The sequence below is a fragment of the Brienomyrus brachyistius genome, chromosome 4 (genome assembly GCF_023856365.1).
Source record: "Brienomyrus brachyistius isolate T26 chromosome 4, BBRACH_0.4, whole genome shotgun sequence".
Classification (NCBI taxonomy): Eukaryota; Metazoa; Chordata; class Actinopteri; order Osteoglossiformes; family Mormyridae; genus Brienomyrus; species Brienomyrus brachyistius.
In genome coordinates, this window is record NC_064536.1 from 22,926,444 (window position 1) to 22,941,980 (window position 15,537).

Below are 15,537 nucleotides of genomic sequence, written 5' to 3' on the forward strand. Positions count from 1 at the left end.
ACTTTACGGCTAAAAACACCCGGCGATATGTGGACGTGTTGGACGATCTAATAAAGGGGTACAACCAGTCATTTCACAGCGCTATTAAAATGAAACCTGCCGAGGTCAGGCCCGATAATGCTCATCTAGTATTTGATAATCTATACGGTCCCCTGAAGAAAAAAAGCACACGGCCACGTTTTAAGTTTAACATAGGGGACACTGTGAGAGTCTCCAAGCACAGTCAGATATTTGACAAAAAGTACGAGCAGACATTTACGGACGAGTACTTTGTCATATGCGAACGTGTACCCAGATCCCCACCGGTATATAAATTGAGGGACGTGAGCGGTGAAATACTCGAGGGAACATTCTATGAAGCGGAGCTGCAGAAAGTCAAAATATCTCCGAGACGCGCGTTCAAGGTCGAGAAGGTTATAGGCTCAAAGACCGACAGAAAGGGGAAAAAGTGGATTTTAGTACATTGGCAGGGTTGGCCCTCGAGGTTCGATTCGTGGATACCGCGGTCGGACTTGATACAGGTTTAATTTTTTAAAAAAGAGAAAAAAAAGAAAAAAAAAGAAAATGGACGCCCGCCCCTCTTTTTACCTCACGCTACCGTCAAACTCTTGTCTCTCCATCTTCCCCGATAACCAGAGTTCGGATTACACCGTGATGCTCTCGCGACCTATAGAGCTACGGGGGCCTTACGAAGTAGCTCTGGCTGAAATCATGTATTGTTACACGTGGCGAAATGTTACACACCCGGATAATACTTTTGAATTGCGGGATACGGAGGCGGAGGCAAAGAGAGCGGCCGATCCTTTAGTGGACCTACCTTACCTTTTTCCTCGGAAAATTAAAGTGGGCTATTATGAATCTCTGAAACAGATTGTGACAGAAATCAACGCTACGTTAAAAAAATTAGGTACCGAAGTTTCCTTCTCATACAGCGAGATTACACGAAGGGTTAATATGACGGGAAACCATAAATACAAGATCCAATTTAAACCTACTCTGGCCTACATGCTGGGCTTTGAGCCGGGTCAGTGGTATAACCTAGGAGGAGGTAGCGGGTCGACCTCACCCTACCCGGGCGACATTCACGCGGGATTCTACAATATGTACGTCTACTGTAACATCGTGGAACCGCAGCACGTGGGGGAATTTGTAGTCCCGCTCCTCAGAACCGTTAAAATAGACGGTGCGTTCGGCGACGTAGTCACTTTGCCGTTCCACAAGCTGCAGTACGTACCGGTGAACAAGCAGAGCCTACAGAATTTGCATATTGAGATAAAGAACGATCAGAATACTCTGATTAATTTCTCCTACGGAAAAACGATCGTCAAGCTACACTTTCGCCCCGTTTAAAAAAAAAAAAGAAAACAATGGCTTACCACAATCCACAGAGATTTATTACGTATTACACCAGTCAGGCGGGACATGGGCTCCCCGGTTTTGCGGGGAGCCCCGTGATGTACGGGCGTGGGTTGGGGTCCATGCTCAGTAGGGCTTTTAGATTCGTTTTACCCTTTCTTAAGCGTGGGGTCGATATAGCGAAACCTCATTTGAAATCGGCGGTCAAAGGAATAGGATCGGATCTAGTCAGCTCTGTAGTCAGCGGCCGTTTTACAAACACAGGTGACCCCAAGCAGGAAGGGTCGGGTCTGCTATTCCTCTCTCGGAGGAGGAGGAGGGGGAGTAGAACGAGAGCCCAAGCACCTCTAGCCCTGCTGCAAGGTCATAAAAAAAAAAAGAAAAATAAATCTGGCAGAGGCGTCAGGATTCCCAAGTCTCCATCCGCCAAGAGAAACAGGAAACCCCCCGGGGACATATTTTAAGAGAGAGAAAACGCAGCGTAAACAAGAATGGCTCTAGCTCACCGGCTCTCGGCTGAATGTACCAAATCTGAATTGGACCTGTTTGCGGCCCCTATGACGCAATTATCCATAGATCAGACCAATTATGTAGAAATCAACCCATTAAATTCCATTACCGATCAGGATGTTTTGGATTTCCTAATACCGGGGTCGGGCAATTTCTATGTGGACCTCAACTCTACACTGCTATATCTAAGGCTCAAGATCGTTAGGGCCGATGGAGCCCCCCTGCTTGACGCCGACCCCTGCGGTATTATACAGTACCCGCTAAACGGCATATTCTCCCAGCTGGATGTGAGTCTGAACGACGTCCTGATCAGTTCTTCGTCGGCCACGCACCCCTATAGGTCAGTCATAGAGACCCTGCTCAATTTTTCTACGGATACGCTAGAGAGTCAGTTTTCGGCAGGGCTCTGGTACAAAGACGTCGGGGGCGACTTGGATAGCGTGGACGTCTCAGCGCAGGGCCCCAACGTGGGGTTACAGAAGCGAGCCGCCTTCTGTAGAAACTCTCAGGAGTTTTCTCTGATGGGTCCTATACACGCCGATATTTTTTTCAGCGAACGAATGCTGTTAAACAACGTGGATATACGCTTAAAGTTTGTAAAGGCTAAAAGCGACTTTAGTCTCATGTGTAGAAATGACACCGATTACGAGCTGAAAATACTGAGGGCCAGCCTGTTTGTGAAAAAAGTGGAGGTCTCCCCGGCGGTGTCACTGGGTCACTCGGCCGCTCTCATGAAAGCAAACGCCCTGTACCCTATAAGCAGGGTAGTCGTTAAAAATTATACGCTGCCCGCACAATCGCGGGTTTGCCCGCAGGACAACCTCTTCCTGGGCAACTTACCGCGCTACATCGTTTTGGGGATCGTGGACCACGCCGCGTTCGTGGGCACGCGAAACAGAAACCCGTTCAGGTTTCAGCATTGTGACCTGGAATTTCTGAGCCTCTCAGTCAACGGGCGACACATACCCAGCAAACCGTTCCAGCCCGATTTTAGAGCGAGGCAGTCGGTCAGAGAGTTTTACAACCTTTTCCTGGCTACAAACAGGCATTTAAAGGATTCGCCCTTATGCATCAACCGCGAGGATTTTGAAAACGGATACTCGCTATTTGCTCTCAATCTCTCCCGAGACGACGAGCTGGACGGCGGTGCCCTGTCACCCGCCATCAGCGGCACGTGCCGTCTGGATTTAAGGTTCAGAGCCCCACTACCTCGAACCATGAGTCTCATCGTCTACGCCTGCTTCGACAGCGTGATTGAAATAAACGCCAAGAGACAGGTTCTGGTGGACTTTTAATCATCATCATCATCATGAACACTCACCAGCTGGAATGCGTTTTACGGCCCCTGCTGGGGGATGCTTTTGGAGGCGTGTGGCCTAGCGATTTATTACCCACCCGCATAGAGACCAGGCCCGCTTTTCTGGTCGCAAACACGCATGACCAGAATAGAGAGGGTGAACACTGGATCGGGATAATTTTGGAGCCCCAAGAGGGCAAAGCCTCCTTCTTTGATTCTTACGGTTATCCCCCCGATTCCCCTTACTACCCAAAGAGTTTTATGAGCTTCTTGGGGAGGCACGCTACCGAAATAAGGTATAATACGCGTCAAGTTCAACATGACTTTTCTTCCACGTGCGGGGCCCACGTCGCCTTTTTCCTCTACCGGCGCTTCATGGGACTTTCATTTCAAGAGACTATGATGTTGTACTCTGACGACTTGAGGAAAAACGACGCTCTAGTATCCGAGTTTATCAAGAAATATCACAAGTGTATTAGCCGTGTTAATGCCGATAAACTTTCAAAGCCGCAAAATGTATGTTCGTTAAAACTATTTAAAGATTGTTATGCTTGTTAGATTCATGTTGGGGAAAAAATAAAAACGTGACACCCTTTATTCAATAAATTTTACATTTTATTAACCGACGCGTTTTAATTCTTTTTCACACACGTATATAAAACACTTAATCGTTGTAATCTATCCACGGAGCATAAGGAGTACCCTTTAAAGGCCATAAACGATATTCTGGGGAGGAATCGCGCGGTGTGTGAGGGGTTCCCTCAAGCGGTGGTGGTGAGTCGTCAACAATACGTTTTCTACGTCTCCCGAGGTTCTGTTTCACAGGAGGGGAGGAGGGAGGCGGGGGATCCCTTCCGCCGTAATCTTTAAGATGACTTAGGGCTTTCCTGGCTTGGATGTTACCCACGCTCGTGAGGGGGATGTTTAATTCTGATATCACGTTTAAAAAGGGTTCCCAGCCTTTAGGATATCCGCCGGCGTGGGATTTAGGCTGCGATAAAGTTTTCATCAAATCTAAAATATGGGAACCTTTAATGGGTCTATCTCTGATGATGAGTTCACCCGACTGGGTCCAACGTACAGCCCCGTCGGAATCGAGCAGTTTATGCAAGATGTACCCCACGTTCTTTCTAGCCCTAGGCGCCACTTGCTGGATAACTTCCTGTACAGATTTGTCCCCAGTCGCGCCACCGCCGTCAGGCTGTCTCCCCTCCTCCTCCTCCTCGTCCGTTTTTTCTTTCCGCTCTGTAAGGACAATTTCTCGCCCCTGATTTTCCTCTTTTCGGGCTAGATTCAGATACCTCTGTAGCAATTGGTTGTATCTCTTCACTTTTTCATCCAGATGCATAGCCGGCTGATTTATTAAACCCTGCATCTGGTGTTCGAGTTCACCCAGGGCCGATTCCCCGATGGTATGCGGGGTCGCCCTCTGGGTCAGCGTACGCAGTTGCTGGGGGCTGAGCATAAACATTTTCTTGACTTGGCTCATGTTGCTGGAAAAGGCTAGTTAGCCGTCTTACCGGCAAACAGGCTTGTAACGAATGGCAGAGCCACTGATAAGAGCGGTAATAAGAATCCTCCTTTTTGAAGAATTGCCACGCGTTTCCTAGCGACGCTGTTTTTCTTACATGCGAAAAGTTTAATCAATCTTTTCTGTTTCTTGAGTTTGGTAAATTGAGCTACGGTTAAAGGTATGCGACCTCTTATGAGATTGAGACAGATTTCGGAGAGAGCCAAAATTATGTCGTTAGATGGGTCAGCCGTAAGAATCTTTTTACGTTTCACCCCCCTCGTCCTCTGTAAAACTTTAAGGGTCGGCAGGTGTTTCCTGAGATGTTCGGACATAGCTTAGTAGTGATAAATCAATGGCTCGCCGGTAGAAAGACGATGGGTAACGACCCCGGTAATAATCCGGTCCTGAGTCGGAACTCTTCTGGGCACGTGGCTCTCAAATCGACCAATAAATAGCCGTGCGCGGGCCCTGTGGCCTCATGGTAGGCATCTAGAAAAAACTTTTTCTGCCAAGGAAACATTTGCTGAGCTAAAACTTTGATTTGCATTCTGTCTCGCACATTCTTAAACAGACAATAATAAGTCGTATTTAGGGCTATAGTCCTGCTGTACTTGCCCTGGTGAAATACGTTCTGCACCAGGTAGATGACCGAGATTTGACGGTGATGTCTGAACCTCGTGAAAGCTTCTGCCACGAGTTTGTTTTCGGACGCGCTATCCATCAAATCATCGATGATTATCAAGGAGCCTGAGGGGAAGCGCTCCTCGTCCTCCCAGCTTTTGGGAAGCCCTTGTATAAATTCAATTTCGCTGATCCGATCGCGTAGTTCATCATAAAGCGGCTGATGGGAAGCGAAACACCACACAATTTTTTTAACGGGGCCCCCTATGAAACAGTGACTCTGATTTAAAAGCATTTCTTTAGTGAAATAGGTTTTCCCCGAAGAACTTGCCCCTGCGATTATAGCCGTAAACGGGAGTTCTAAACGGTGATCAAAGTCGACCTCTCTCACGCCGCTACCCATCATTTTGCAAAAAAAAAAAAACACACTGACGAAACGGTAAATACTGCCCTAATCTTTTAAATCTTTCCGACGACACACACACACACACACACACACACACACATACACACACACACACACACACACACACACACACACACACACACACGTGCAAACCACTGCTGGAGGGGTGTCAGCTTTCACAGACACAGAGTGCATGGGTAAGTTTTTAATAAAAACTCTTGTGATAAATGTACAAAACATTTCAGTACACAAGTTTGAAAATAAAAAACATCTTACTAGGAACATTTTAAAAACATCTTTGATTTTAAAAACATCTTTGGAAAAAACTTTTCATTTTTAAAAACATCTTACTATGAACATTTTAAAAACATCATACTATGATCATTTTAAAAACATCTTTGATTTTTAGAAAACATCTTTGTAAAAAACTTTTCATTTTTAAAAACATCTTACTAGGAACATTTCTCAGTTTAAAACATTTGTACATCTTACTTTGATTTTAAAAAACATCTTTGAAAAAAACTTTTCATTTTAAAACAAATGAACATCTTTGATTTTTAGAAAAAACTTTAAAAGCCCTTTTGCGATGCTGCTAGTTTTACATTTCAGTAACCGAAAGGCAGAGTTTCCCCGCTAGCCAGCAATCTGCGTTTGTCGTAGACGACCCTGACCTTTTTATCTAGAGGCCTATTAAACAGGCGAAAGCTTTTCATGTCGCGTTCGATTTTGTTGTACTGCGTTATTATAGCGGGGTTATTCCTACAACCTCCGATGTAGTTTTCAATCAATCCGATCATACTGTCAAAGTTTACCTTTTGACAGGTTTCGTAATTTAGAGTTATACCCTTACATTTCATTTGTGTTTTCCCGTTGTTGAGTCGGTAACAGTAACTTTTTGGTCCCAGCGCACCCCACGAAGCAATGTATTCGTCGGGGGCTAATTCGGACGTCAGCTCGCCCAGGTAATTGCCTAAGGTCGGGTCATATTCACCAGGCCTGCTTATGTACACGATGCTGTCGGTGTCGTGATACAGCACCCTCCGCCCCAATCTTTCCAGTTCTTTGTAAAGCGTCAACCGACCCCACGCGGTAGTTTGACACGCTATGAATATGTTAGTCTTTCCCGGCGGCACTTTGTAGGGAGACTTGAAACGCCAGCGGATGAGGGCGACCTCGTCGTTGACAAACGCGAAGCTGGAAATCTCGTACAGGTCCGAGCAGAAAAAATTAAAAAATTCCCCCGGGTCAGACACTATACATGTCTGGAGCATGTTGCTCCTCTGCGCCAGTTTACCCCACAGAGAGTTAAGCAGAAGTTTGGACACTTGCCGCTTCCCTTCATTAGACACTATCTGATCGGGCTCCAATTCGATCCCCTCACGCTCGAGATAGTTTTTTATGTACTCCCTGCGACCCACGTCATCGGTCGCGTCGTCGGGGTAGCCCGAAGCCTGCTGCTTCACTTTGAGAAAGGTTTTAATGTAATCTCTAAACAGGTCGCCGCTGGTCTGGGGAAAATGCCACACTTCGTGCACCTTCACGACCGAATAGCCCCTCTCTAAAGCCAGATTTACCTCCGCTGAGACCCAGACACCTGTTAGCTCCCGCTCTGCGTCGGAATGCCCGCAGGTCCCCTCCTGTCTGTTCTCGATCGCGCATGTCCTGCAGAGGGTAAACACTAGTTTCCCATTTGGCAGTCTGCTGGGTAGGACGGGGAAAAACAGCTCGCGCGGGGTGTTGACCGTGGCTTTGATCAGGCCAAAGTATTCATTCAGAGGCTTAAAATTCGAATGAATGATTTCCGGGTGCCCCACGGGGAATTCACATTTAGCCAGAGTGTACGGGTACAGCGACGTGAAATCCACGTAGCGGACGCGCTCTTGCCCCGTGACGTCGTAACGCAGGCGAATCGCCGACGTCCGACCCCCAAACAGCGCTTCTCGCGGCCTTAGGGGCTCAGGGGGCTCAAAGTCTGACAGGAAACGCTGTACCTGTGGGTCGTGAGTTTTAGCGTGAGCCCATTCGTGTTCCCAGATGGATTCCACGTTCATATTAAACTCTTGCCGCAACGACTCGAGTTTTTCCCTTGTTTTAACGTACAGGGCACCGAAGCTCTCGCGGGTCAGGGGGCAGATATCGTGTTCGTTGTTGCAGGTAGGACAGCCGTGAAACTGACAGCCTAGAAACTCGAAAGCCCATTTCTCCCCCTCAATCTCGGCGTATCCGTCTAGGTGAAAGCGCCCCACACTCACTTCACCCCCGCGCAGCGCGTGTCGAATTTCGATGCCGCGCGCGCGCCCGATGAATTCCAGCCACTGGATGGACACGCTCGAATAACTTTTGTATTGCCTCCTGTAATCCCATACATCCGGGATCGCAATCGTATCTCTGGGCAGGAAATTTGTCCTGTAAACTAGCAACGCGGCCGAAGCGATGGTGGCCGCGGAGAAGGGATCGCAACCCGTGAGCGTTTTAAACTCCCGCAGGAAGCGCAAGCAGCCCTCTCTCAGAATCTCCACATCGTTCTTACAGTAAGCGATCATCTCTTTGTGAAAATTAAAGGTCTGGTGCTTTACACTGTCGTACCATTGATAAAACTTGTCGCGTTCTTTGCCGGACATTTGATCGGGCCCAAATTGATCGGGAGGGGGGTAGGGCCCCAAGTAATTAAAGTTTTCCACGTCTGTGAAATGATGCGGAAAATAGCCTTTTCGCATCTGAGTCGAGCATCCCATCGCATCGGGGATTTTTCTCAACGGCATGCTTAGAAAGGAGTGACTGTCGATGTACCTTTGCTCAAACACGCTGTCCAGGATGAGGATGATTTTATTCCCCTGCGATACCACACGCGGTTCCACGCCTTCCTTCACCATCGCGTTCAGTATGATGTAATTATCGAATGCCTTACCGTAGTGACTAATGAAACAGACGCCTCTATAACAGGGCGCCCTGAAATGTCTGAGAAACTGTAGCGCGCAGTTGGGCCCCTCGGCGGTCATTGTCTCGTTCTGATCGGAGATGGCGCACACGTAAACCGGGATATGGGTACCCGACCTCTGAGATGTTTCAAAGTCAAAAAACACATATTCGGGGGGCTTTTTACGCCCCTCACCCCTTTCGGCCCGTTCCCCTATGTTAGGCTTCTCGGGAGGATTTAGATAGCAGAGATGTGGGGTGGATATGTCTGACACGGCCGTGTGGAGTTTAGCGTCGCAGATATTACATTTTACTGCTTTACACGAGTGCGGTTTTGGGTTCTCGGGACTTTGGTAGTATCTGAGCCCGCAGGCTTTGCATTTTCTGAACTTGTCACAGGGGCTAGCGAGCTCCCCCCTAACTGGGCAGACCCTCGGCGTACGGTGGCGCTCAAAGCAGGTGTCATTTAAACATCTGAAATTACAGCGCTCACACAGTATCATTGGTGTGCTTTCACCTTCTTTGCAATTAGTCTGACAGACGTTGCAGAACTTTTCGCACCGATGACTGTGAGGCGAGTCGAACCCTTTGAAACAGCTCGTGCAAACATACCCCACCCCTAAGAACCCCTTTACGCTTTTAATGCCGTAAAAATGCTGATTGTGTAAAAAGAAATACACCGCCCGTCTACCGTCGCTAGGCGTGGGTGTCTGGTAAATTTGGAGATTGTTTGAATAAGGTTGTTGATAATACACCACTGCTTTGCAATCAATGATTTTCTCGAAATTGATAATGTCATTCAAAGCGACTGCGTGATCGGGGGTGAATCCCGCTTTCTCCTGTAACTCCAGGCCGAGCTTTTCAGCCTCGGCGTCAGCCAAGTTTTCGTGCAGCAGATGCGCCAAGTTTATGGCGAAACACGCGTTGGTGTTGTTATTAATGATAAACATGTGTCTGGCTTTTTTAGAAATTATTTCTGAAGCTAACATGGTCTGTAGTTTACGTTTGTTCCCGCCGCCGCCGCGTGGGATATTTATTACGTCTACGATTACTTCTAGGTTGGAATCGTTTAAAATCTCTTGATTAGACTGTACCAGGCGATCCAGCAGCTGCTGCAAGTCTGTCAGCTCCCCCACCCCATACCGTACAATTTGCGACAGCTCGTCGTTTAAAAAGTCAGCGCGCAGGGTGACCTGTATATAGGCTCCCCATACGGCGTAAGGAATCGCCTCATTCACAATATTTTGAAACCCCTCGATTACATTTTCATAGTACTCGCGGAAATTGCCTTCGTTTCTAGGTCGCGGGATATTTAGAATCCGCCTAATCTGTACGTTATTGAATCTGCGGCGATGAAGGACCCCGTCAGGCTGGGGATCCACGTCACCGACGGCACCGCCACCTTCCTGTTGAACATTTTCAAATTGTCCCAGCCCAAATTCATTTTCAATCTCCTCAGCATCGAGAAGAAATTCCACGTCTGACAAGGCCTCCCACAATTCAGAATCCGCGGGGGACCATGCGACCTCGTCGGTGGGGGGTAGCCCCGCTTCTGCTTCAGAACCCCTTTCATTTAACATGCTTGTTAATGTCTCTAAGGATGGGAGAAAACAGGGGTCCTGGGCCAGTGTTTCAGCAGACGCCGCTGGTGGCGAGTCGTGTTGAGCAGAGTAATCCGCATCATTTTCATTATTAGCATTGTTGATAATGGCTATTTCATTTAATAAGGCTTCGGGTATAGCCGCTGGGGGTGTTGCTCCGTCCATACCTGTTGATTCTCTCGCAGATTTTCTCTTGACCGGTCGGCGTAGTCTCTCTCTCTCGTACATAGAAAAAAAAAGAGAGAATACCTATTATTAGAATGTTATTTTTTAATTGAATAGCATTTTTATAACAGGAATAAAAGAAATAATATACTTACCGGGTAAGGTCTCGATGAAACTTGTGGTTCTTTGGCTGGTACAAACTTTGGTAAGGCGTTGTGCCTCTAGGAGGAGGAAAAGGCCCCCCGCTCGACGTAATACAATTTAATTGTCTCTGTCACCCCATATCTGCACGGTCATGTATGACAAACAAAACTATAAACAGAATTTACTGGCGGGGAAATTGTCAGACTTGATGTATGACCAGGTGGTACGGCCTTGATGATGCTACTCGTGCCTGTGTAAGAAAATTATCTGTAATTTGGGACGTATGTGAAAACAAAACTTTAAACAGAATTTACTGGAGGGGAAAAGTGTCAGACTCGATGTATGGCCCGCGTGGCCGGGTAGGGGGCGCCTCGATGGCCAGGTGGCACGGCCCTGCAGAATTTACTGGCGGACAAATTGACAGACTCGATGTATGTCTCGACTTATGACCTTTACAAATTGGCGCCATACGCCGATGTGATACAAACGCTTGCGTGAGGAAAAAACACACGGTCAAAACTAGCGCCGAGCGTTTTTATTGGACGATAGACCCTGCACCTCCTCCTCTCATTCTTTGCTCCAACTTTACCATTTTATCCCACAGTCTCTCACAGTTTCTCTCAGACTCGCGCAGCAGCACGCCTCTCAGCTCTCCCGCATCGCTCTCTCCGAGGATTATCCAAAGCCGTGCGGACCTTTCCGCGCTACCGCACCAGTATGTGAATAAGTCCTTTGCTGATTCTCCGAAGCCCGGGGACCTTACCACGCTACCGCACACCGTACGCTCGCGCTCCATCAGGTAACCCAGCCACGCTCACTCCCGCCCGCGCACCACAAAATAATAATAATAATAACTTATTCAAATAACACACGCTCATAAGCACTCTCATCAATATCATTTTTAAAATAATACACACTCATAAGCACTCTCCTCAATATCATTTTAAAATAATAAACATTTAAAATAAGCATTTAAAATAATAAATAAATAAATCCAAATACCATTGCAGCACTAACACAACCAACCCAGGCCCCCTAAGCCACAATCATTTAAAATAATAAATAAATAATTAAATACAAATACCATTGCAGCAGTTACACAACCAACCCCCCCCGGGGAAGAAGACAAAAAAAAATATTTAAATAAATAATTAAATCCATATGCTATTGCGTCAGTTACACAACCAAGCTCAACCCACTACAACATAAGCTCCGCCCACTGAACTTTTGAACGTGACCTTTGACCCGACCTGTCATTTTGACAAAAGCGGTATCCTTCCTCTCTCTGCAGTGTTTTCCCTACCATTATAATAGGGGGTGCCCCGCCCCCCTTGAAGGTCAAGTAAATTTTATTTTATTCTCTATATAGTGCCAGATCACAACAGAAGTCATTTAAGGTTACCTTTCCTATAGGACAAGTCTATACATTATCCTTTTATTAAACAAACTAAATAGCCTTATCTTATTTACATAACAGATTGTCATTTTTTTTCTCTACACAGTTGCGCGTTTACAGATCTCCTCTGCTCTCTGTATCGCGCATGGCGGAGCTCCGCTCCGATGCGCGTGCACAAACACTTGCGCGCACACACAGGTGAGCACACTTCCACCAGTGGACAGAGAGTGTGTGTCTGAAAATATGTCGCATCAAACACCTGAAAAGCAGACAAAAATATAGGCATAAATATGTTGTATTTTAACGTTATATGCTGCTACCGTCACCTGTTCTCTCTTGTAAAACAGATTTTAATCTCCATGGGACTTTGTGGTTAAAAAAAGATAAACATAATTTAAATTATCCCCACCCAAAGCCCCCAGTGAGGAAGCCAGAGGGGACAGCGGCAAGGAAAAACTCCCTAGAAGACAGAAATTTTTGAGGAACCAGACTCAGAGGGGGAGCCTATCCTCCAGGGGCCAGCAAAGGAAGTCAAATGAGCAGGATGGCAAAGTACCAATTCACACAAACCAAATTTTAAGATTTGTGGATCTCTTTAAGAGATTGCTCTGCTGCCTGCCGTAGCTCTTTCTACCTTAGATACTAACAGACATCAAAACTGAAGCAAGCAGGGAGGGCTGTAAGCGGCTAGTAGATCTTGAAGGTATTTTGGTACAAGACCATTTAGTGCTTTATAAGTTATTAGCATTATTTTGTTGTCAATTTGAGACTTAACTGGAAGTCAGTGAAGGGAATACAGAACAGGGCAAATATGATCACATTTTTAGGTTTTTGTGAGAACTGTAGTTGCTGCATTTTGTACTAACTGAAGTTTGGGTAAGGATCCTGATGGGCAAACACAATGCATCTTTTGCTTAAACATATATACACTATTGGGGCGGCATGGTGGTGCAGTGGTTAGCACTGTTGCCTTACACCTCTGGGACCCAGGTTCGAATCTCCGCCTGGGTCACATGTGTGCGGAGTTTGCATGTTCTCCCCATGTCGTCGTGGGGTTTCCTCCGGGTACTCCGGTTTCCCCCCACAGTCCAAAAACATGCTGAGGCTAATTGGACTTGCTAAATTGCCCATAGGAATGCATGTGAGAGTGAATGGTGTGTGAGTGTGCCCTGCGATGGGCTGGCCCCCCATCCTGGGTTGTTCCCAGCCTCGTGCCCATTGCTTCCGGGATAGGCTCCGGACCCCCCGCGACCCAATAGGATAAGCGGTTTGGAAAATGAATGGATGGATGGATGGATATATACACTATGTATCATCAGCATGGCAATGGAACTTAACACTATGATTTCCAGTTATGTTACCAAGTGGTAGCATATATAAAGTGAACAGCAGTGAGCCCAGCACTGACTCCCACCCAGCTCTGCACCTCACACTATAGGTCTATCTGGGAGTGAGCAGTTAGCTAGAGCTAGACGATACAAATGTGCTTTTTATCAATGATGATACCTTCTCATCAGCTTCAGTTCTGGGTCCCACTTATAAACCATTTCAAGTGTGAGAAGTTAATTGTCAAATACACAGTAAAAAGAGAACGTTCAGACCATGCAATGTAATTCTTACTTTGCCATCTGCTTATAAACAACGACAGTAAGGAATGTAAAAGTAAAGTGTTCTGTGCATTGCTACAAATGAGGTAACAGTCAATGAAAGTTATGAGTAACTGAAGCAGTGTTGGATGCATGGTACATGAGTCTGATGGGCTATTTGTGAGGCTGGTTGTCCTTGATTTCACCCTCCTGTATCTGCTTCCTGACAGCAGAAGTGTGAGGAGCCCATGTTGTGGGTGTGTGCTGTCCTTAATAATGCTGTGGGCCTTCCTGATTACCCCGATGGTGTAGATGTCCTGGAGTGATGGGAAGGCTGTTGCAGAGATAAACTGTGCAGATTTTATCACACGCTGGAGAGCCTTCCTGTCCGTAGGCAGAGCAGCTTCCATGCCACACTGTGATTGTGCTGGTGATGACACTATCTGGGAAGATGGCGCAGACAGTAGTGTGTTCAGCATGCCCTCTGTGGCCAGAATCCTGCCCAGCTGGTTGGTGTTGAAGGCATCTAATCGAGCATAAAACTCATTCAACTCATCTGGGGGGTGTGATTTCGCTGGTTATGATCCCCCGGCTCTTCTCCTGATGCCCTGTAATGTGTTGCAGGTCCTGCACATGCACCGGGAATCAGCAGTGGTGTAATATCCCTCCACCTTCAGTCTGTACTGCCTCTTGGCCTGATTGGTCTGTGCAGGTTGTGTTTGGCTGTTTTATAGTCCTCAGCCTCACCTGAGATAAACCCAATGGAGCATGTAGCATAGACCGAACTCCCCAGTTAATGCAGGGTTTATCACTGGGACTTACAGTGTTTTGTGGGAATAATGTTCTCAGAGCATGTGCTAATATAGCCAGTTGCAGCTGCAGTGTACCGCTGTAAGTCAACTGTAGAGTCCCTCATCATAGCAGCAGTACTAAACACTCCCCAGTTTGTGCTGTCAAAGAAGTCACAAAATAGCAGTTCTGATTCTTCAGTCCACATTTTAATAGTTTTACTTATTGGGGGAGCTGGCTTGGGGAGTTGGCTGTAGGGTTGGGTAGAGGAACGCTGAGAAGTGGTCTGACTGACTGACTGAAGTGTGGCTGGGGCACAGCCTTATAGGCGTCCTCCACGTTGCTATACAAGTTGTTGGTACATGGGGAGGACATTCCTGAGGTTGCAGTGGTTAAAATCACCTGCCACAATGGACACAGCATCTGGATGTGCAGTCTCCCACGTGCTAATGACGTCATGTAATATCCTGAGCACGGTCACATGATCCGGCTGTGGCGGAATGTAAACAGCCAGCAGAAACAGGTAAACTCCCTGTAACATCAGGCATAAATGAGAGGCAGAGACCCTGTACTGCCAACATGCAGGTAAGCATTTATTTCTGCAAAACCCCCTGACCCTTACAAAGCATCCTGGGAATTGTAGTACTCATCACTCATTACACCTCCGCCTTTTAGCCAAGCGATTTTTCCCCAAGAATATATAATCCCACATTCTCCTTTGTATCTAAACATGTACTATTACTTGAGAAGAACATGTAAGTAAGTAACTGGAAAAGAACCAACAAAACATCCTACCCCCTGAGGAATAGTCATGAGTAACATCCAGAGAAATAATCATTTAACACACTTCTCCTATTTCTGTTTTTTTTTCCTCACAAGTTCAGTCTTTCAGGAGCTTTACTATGCCGCCCTGATCTAGTAATAAAACCCGAGGGCCATAAATGCCTACGGTTCCTTCTAAACAAACCTCCGCTTTCAGTTTCCACAAAGTAGGACCTTGGAGTGTGAGCTGGACCCATGACAGATCCATGCAGTTTCTCTGCTGCCAGCCAGACCGTCTGCCCAGAGTGGAGCTTGGGAAGTGGACGGCAGCCATGGCAAGAGTTGTAGTGCTGTACTTGTTTCTGTCGTACCTGACGATCCTTTTGCTGGAATTCCTGAATGTCTGGCCTCAGAGGGTCCAAGTTACCAGACCTCTGGGGAAGGGTTGCGCGTAATCATTTGCCCATAAGCAGTT

General features: G+C 46.9%; 1 protein-coding gene across 1 annotated transcript in view; it reads left to right on the plus strand.

Moving 5' to 3' along the window:
- The window catches only part of LOC125739920 (uncharacterized), a 645,903-nt gene that overhangs the window by 338,553 nt on the left and 291,813 nt on the right, over positions 1-15,537 (plus strand). The window lies entirely within an intron of this gene.